The sequence below is a fragment of the Eublepharis macularius genome, chromosome 1, assembly GCF_028583425.1.
Source record: "Eublepharis macularius isolate TG4126 chromosome 1, MPM_Emac_v1.0, whole genome shotgun sequence".
NCBI classification, from domain to species: domain Eukaryota; kingdom Metazoa; phylum Chordata; class Lepidosauria; order Squamata; family Eublepharidae; genus Eublepharis; species Eublepharis macularius.
The window spans coordinates 218114748-218121377 of NC_072790.1; the positions used below are offsets into that span (position 1 = coordinate 218114748).

Below are 6630 nucleotides of genomic sequence, written 5' to 3' on the forward strand. Positions count from 1 at the left end.
TAGACACTTTTTTCTCCTTTCCTTTTCTTAAACTCAATAATAATTCAAACATTTGATAAATTAGCAGGAAATAATTCTTCCATCCGGATGCCAAGGGAGTGTAAGTGTATAAGAAAGTAAGCAAATATAGAAGAAAAAGTACAAAAAGGGGCCACCCCGGATGTGAGCTATTCCACGGTTGTTTGCCTCAGTATCATAAATACATCCTTGACAGCATCTCTGTTGGTTTCTTACTAATTATTTACCACACAGTTCTGTATAAATACAGAGACTTCGCTGCTTCATCCTTCAGAACTCTTCCTGTTATTCTAATCGTTAGCCATTTTCTTTTCGGTGACCTTCAGCTACCAGACACTTTTCTATCATGAAGACCTTTGTCCTGCTTTTTGCTGTTGCTTTCTTGGTTTTCCAGGTCAGAGCCAAGCCATCTCTAGCTTCTGGCCTTGGACTTCAGGCTGAAGCAGATGCTAAAGAGCAGCAGGGTGAGTTAAAGCTTTAATGGAGTCCTTCTACACAACGTATATGATTGTGTGATGGAAGGTTGTGAGACAAGGCTGTGGCTAAATGGGAGATCATGTGCTCATATACCAAAGGTTTCAGGTTCGGTCCCTAGGGTCACCACTTAAAAGGCAACCAGCCAGAGTAATTAATAAGGCAGTTTCATATAGGCATACAAGGGCTGTATCTTCTGTTTATTTGTTTGGTTATTATTTTATTTATTTGTACCCGAATTTCCTCCATGAAGGGACCAAAAGCAGCCAAAACAGAAGAAGACAAAGTTAAACACATAAGCCATTAAACAACAAAACAGTAGCACAGCAGCAGACTTGTTTGGGTGGGCCTGGATTGATATGCTGCCTGCTTTGAAGGTCTGGGTTGTTGTGAGCCAATAGGCCCTTTGGCTCTTTCCCTTCAAGTCACACCCAGGGGCTCATGTCTCTGGCCACATGCCAGCTTCATAGGTACCTGAACAGGAAAGGAAAAAAATCTCAGCAAGATGGTACAGCTAGTCAAGGTATTCCTCTACTGTCTACCTCTCTGCCAAAGAGCCTCTGGCCATGCCGAGGTGGCAAACTCTAATTTGCAAAGAATACTTAAATTAGACTAAAAATTCAGAAGTTCTCTCCATTCTGGCCCATCCAGGATCATCCATAACTGAAACTAACCCAGGAAGTGGAAAAATATATCTATATATTAAGGCATGAGATTCAACAGAATTATCATATCATATCATCCTCAATACATGTGCAAATATACAACAAGTGCATTCCTAGTATTCATAATACATCCAAAAGTTCAAAGTCTCTCAGTGCATTCATAATATTCATAATACATCCAAAAGTCCAAAGTCTCTTAGTCTAATTCAAACAAGGGACTCAGTGCTCTATTCCAATGCTTTTTTAGGAACAAGGTGGACACTCCAGATGTAAACAAAATGGTAAGTTTGTAACCAATATTTTTTTTTTCTTTTCAGGTATCACTCAGGATGTAACATCAAGGATCCAACAGAGAACAGCCCAAACTGCGACCGGCTAAACAGCAAATTTCATCATCAAGACTTCCTCAGGGGCTGTGGGATCGCCTGAATGAGTACAAATGTTTCTTAAGACCCAGAGAATGACATGGATGCTATGCATAGCATAGTCTTGATGATGAAATCTGCCATTTAGCCGGTCGCAGTTTGGGCCACCCAAGCCTGTGGTCTCTGTCCTTGCCCTGCAAAACATCCATTGGGGGGAGTAAGGGGGCGACCAGATCTTCTGAGCAGGGATCAGTAGGAGGGTCACCTTGCCCTGAGGGTGACGCTGGTGGGAGCGGAGGGACAGCTCGGTTGTGATCACACAGCCAATTGTACCGTATAGGGATACAGTTGGTTGCACAGCATGGTGGCTCCCCTATCAATGGGACTGACTGGACCCCTTTGAGCCGGGGGGGAATGTGCCCTGGGCCGCGACTCCTGTCCTTTCTACAAAGGCAGGAAGGTGGGCGGTGGCAGCTGCTGCCACTGCCCTATTTCTTCCTGTCCCTCTCTGGGACCACTCCGACTGCTCCCAACTACCTCTCACTTGGGAGCTTTCCAGTTTCCCGGTCCATACCTCTCCCTCCTAGGTACTGCCACTAGTCCCCCACCACTTGCACCACCCCGTCCCCTCCTTTCCGTGATGGCAGGGAGGTGGGTGATCCCGGCAGCTGATGATTCGAGGTCTTCCCGTCCCCCTCGCAGGATCTTCCAGGTGCAGCTTGTTGCTGCGCCCAAAACGCCTTGGTCCCCCTCTCCCACCCTGACCACTTCATGTTCTCTTTCCTCCTCTCCCTCTCATGTACAGCCATGAGTCCCTTCCCCAACACTTGCACCTCCCTGCCCCCTCATTTCCATGATGGCAGGGAGGTGGGTGATGCCTGCAGCCACTGAATCGGGATCTTCCCGTACCCCTCGCAGGAACTTCCAGGTGCAGCTCATCACCGCATCTGGAACCCCTGGGTTCTCCTCTCCCTGACCACCCGGTGGCTGCAGTCATGAACCACCTTGCTGCACAAGCGGAGGCTTTGTCCACCTCCGACCCAGAGACGTGGTAGGTGGGCACATGGGGGGTACCACCGGCAAGTGGCCAGACCCCTTGCTTCCTGAGTGAAGACAGCACAACAACACCTCCCTGAGCCTGCCAGGCCTGGCGGCCGCAATCTTCACCTTGCTGCACAAGCAGATGTTTTGTCTGCCTCCAACCTGGAGGCCTGGTGGACAGGCACATGGGGGGTGCCACAGGCAAATGGCCAGCCCCCCCTGCCTCCCCGAGCCCACCAGGCCCAGCGGCCGCAGTCTTCACTCACCTTACTGTACAAGCAGATGCTTTGTCTGCCTCTGACCCTGAGGCCTGGTGGGCGGGCACATGGGGGGTGTCGCCCATGAGTGTTCAGACCCCCCCTCTCCTTGAGGGGAGGTGGCATGCCAATGACTCTCCAAGCCCACCAGGCCCGGCAGGCACAGTTTTTACCCACCTTGCTGCATAAGTGGATGCTTTGTCCACCTCCGACCCAGAGGCCTGGTGGGTGGGCAAATGGGGGGTGCCACCTGTGAGCGGCCAGACCCCCCATCCCCTGAGGGGAGGCAACACACCAACGCCTCCCCAAGCCCACCAGGCCCGGCAGCCGCAGTCTTCACCCACCTTGCTGCGTAAGTGGATAATTTTCCTCCCACCCACAGGCCTGGAAGGCGGGCACATGGGGGGTGCCGCTGGTGAGTGGCCAGATCCCCTGTCCCTGAGAGGGGGGGCAGCACACCTTCAGGACCACCGCATGGGGCACAAGTGAACTGGGGAGGGTGGCTCCATTTCTGTTGATTGGAAGTTTCATGGGGGCGTCAAATTTGGGAATGTATAACTCCGAGATCCATACTGCAATCTTGACCAAACTTGGGTGGTGGCTGGAGAAGAGCCTGCTGCACATTCCCTGTGAACAAGGGCTCTCTAAGTGCTAAGGAAGCCACTCTGGCACTGACGAACTCCCAACACCGAACACGTTCGATAACGGGACATGTTCGGTCCCGTTCATCTGTTAGTGTTCATCATCGGGAACAAACACCGAACAGCCTGTTTGGGTTCTTTTTGCTGTTGTGCCCATGTCTACTCTAGAACTCTCTCACTAGAGAGACTTTCCTGCCCTTTCTGTTCCCATCTTCTGTCAGTAGGTGAAGACTTTTTTTTGTTTTTCTCTGACATTTTCTCAGCAATCCTTCCTTCCTAGCCTACATTTTAATTACTGTATTATGTGCTTTTAATGTTGTTTTAGTTTGGTTTTAATTGTTTTTATTATATGTTTTAATAATGTTTTATTTAAATGTTAGCCTCTTTGATTAGCACTGATTGAGCAGAAAAGTGGTTATTAATTTTATAAATATGTGTATGTGTGTTTGAGTGTGTGTCTTCTATCTCTAATAAACATTTCTCAAGTCACTTCCTACACTGCCCCTTTCCCTGTCACTGTCCCTGGAAAATGGAAACTTAAACAACATGTGGAAATAGAAACTTAAAACAGAGAGCATGGAAAACATCAGAGCACTACCAAAAATACCATTCAGATGTGGCCTGTTTGGTTCGTTACCAAAAGTAGGGGTGGGGGTAACATCATTCCATTTAGTTACCCTTCTGAGAGTAATCCAACAGAGTGTGCTTGTATTGGACTATGATTGATTGGTTACATTCTGAACATTCTTACCTAAATGTACTACCCTCTTTTTCCAGCATATCCCACACAAACATTCACAAAGTATGCAGTTCTTTAGGTATTTCCGTATTGTCAATATTCATTTTAAACTTGTCTCAGTTTGTTGCATGTGTGACTTTGCATGGTGTTTTGATTGTAGTGTGGGTTCCTTTTATTTCCTCATGGCATACTACAGGACTAAGGCTACTGGTGGTCAGTGAGGGCAGTTGATGGTCAATGACTCCACAAGGCCACACAAGAGGGCCTCAGCAAAACCAGAAACAACAACAACAACATTAGTTATAATACCGCCCTTCAGGACAACTTAACTTGCACTCAAAGCGTTTTACAAAGTATGCTATTATTATCCCCACAACAATCACCCTGTGAGGTGGGTGGAGCTGAGAGAGCTCCAGAGAGCTGTGACTGACCTAAGGTCAACCAATTGGCTTCAAGTGGAGGAGTGGAGAAACAAACCCGGTTCTCCAGATTAGAGTCCCACCACTCTTAACCACTACACCAACCAGACAAGGTGACATCTATGCAAGTTTCAAGAAATTACTACTCCAATTCTAAAGAGACTCACTCCAGTCTAAATCCAGAGATTTCAATGGGTTTATATTGCAGTAGTTCTACACAGGTTTGGACAGCAAGTAAATGAAGTAGCCCAACACTTACATTTAAGGCTATCCAAGGGAGTGGGTGTTAGCACTCATGAACCATATGAACTGAGTAAAGTGAGGGTGGCAAATTTCTCTAAGTGGGTTGACCTTGTACAAATCTAAGGAGAGTATACTCTATGCAGCTCCTATGATCGCTGTTGAAATTATTTCTGAACATGCCTGAGGATGAAACTTTCTAAGGAAAGACTATTTCTCATTTTTTCTTATTTATCTAGAGCCCATTGAATCAAGAAGTCCTATTGTGTGCAAATCTGTTGGGGGCAACTGCCGACCCTGCTGCCATCCGAATGAGAAGTCTGTTGGACAGTGTTTGCCTGGTCTTCTCTGCTGTCAAGCTTACTAGTAACAATCCTTTTTAAGGGAACAAATCAAGATCAGCAGCCTGTGACTTCAGAGCAAAGACATCACCTGTTTAACCAGATGAATTGATATCAAGCTTTCCTCATGCTCATTGCAATAAAAAATCACTTTTGCGCCCATCACATCGCATGTTTTTGTTGTGCTTTATTTCTCTGACAGTTCTCAGGAGGCATCTCACTCAGTTACGTACCTAAATAGATGGTGTTGGTGGTAGTTCATTGAAGAGATTCTTTTAACTCTCATTCTGATCTAGTAGGTGTCTGTGGTAGGAGCTGGGGATGGTAACACTCTTGCAGGGGAGCAGGCAGCCACCCTGACCTTCAACATTTAAACTTTTAGAGACATTTTTTATGAGAGATTTTTCAATTGTAGGAAAATCAGCTAGGAAAATCCTTTGCTCAGTAGGCAATTTTACTCATCTTCTAGTAACACTTCTGCATCAACTCCTCTATATTAACCATACCCCACCCATTTGTTCTGCTCAGCAAGACCAGAGCTCACTGCATTCACATTGTTGCTTTATAAAGGGTCTCTACATGCACCCTCTGAGATCTAACACCCAAAGTGGTGTTTGTCCATATTTTTCTCCTTTAATGATAAGTGTTTGTGATACATTTGCTTCCTGCTGTTTCCTCTGCTGCTTTCTATTGAGTATTATTCCAAAGTACACCATGCTCAAGAAGACCTCTTGGTTTGCAACTTGTCTGAAGGTTTGCTGTGTAAAACAGGGATATGCTCCACCCTCAGTCTATGCTGCCTCCACCTTCTTGGCTTCCTACATTCTGGACAGGGTATCTTCAAAAATACCCACCTCCTTGCTATGTGCAATTATTACTTATTTACTTCATTTATATCCACCCACATCACTAATGGCAGCTTCAGAAGGGCTGTTTCAGTCATGGAATAAGCATTAAAAAGGAGAGTTAAATGGCTTGTCTCATGGGCACCCTTCCCTTAATCTTCAAAGCAGCCTTCTCAATCTGCTAATTAACTTTTAAAAAAACAGATAAGCCCCTATTCATAGACCTTCGGCATCTCTTCGAGTTTGGCCTTAATGGTAATTCATAAAGAACAAATGCGCCAACACAGTCAGGTGATCTCCAAGATGAAACTTCAAGGAACTCTGAGATGCAGGTTTTGTTTATTGGGTGGATTGGTACATATTATTTTTTAGGCTGCACACAGCATTTCAAGATTCTTCCACAATCATTGTATTTTTCTTCAAACAATTTGCCTGAGCTACATTCCATGCCACATGGCCAGCAATATCCCTTGTTGGAATTGCAAGGTGTAGGACGTCCAATGGAACTGGCGTCTGTCCATTCCCTGTTGAGAAAGAAAAGAAAACACATTATCTCTTTTTCATTCTAAAAAGTTCGACAAAACC

General features: G+C 45.9%; 1 long non-coding RNA gene across 1 annotated transcript; it reads left to right on the plus strand.

The window, feature by feature from the left end:
• Positions 1 to 301: 301 nt before the first annotated feature.
• Positions 302 to 5365, plus strand: LOC129337044 (uncharacterized). Its single transcript, XR_008597766.1, has 2 exons — positions 302 to 482; positions 5099 to 5365. It is a non-coding gene; the product is annotated as an uncharacterized LOC129337044 (long non-coding RNA).
• Positions 5366 to 6630: the final 1265 nt, after the last annotated feature.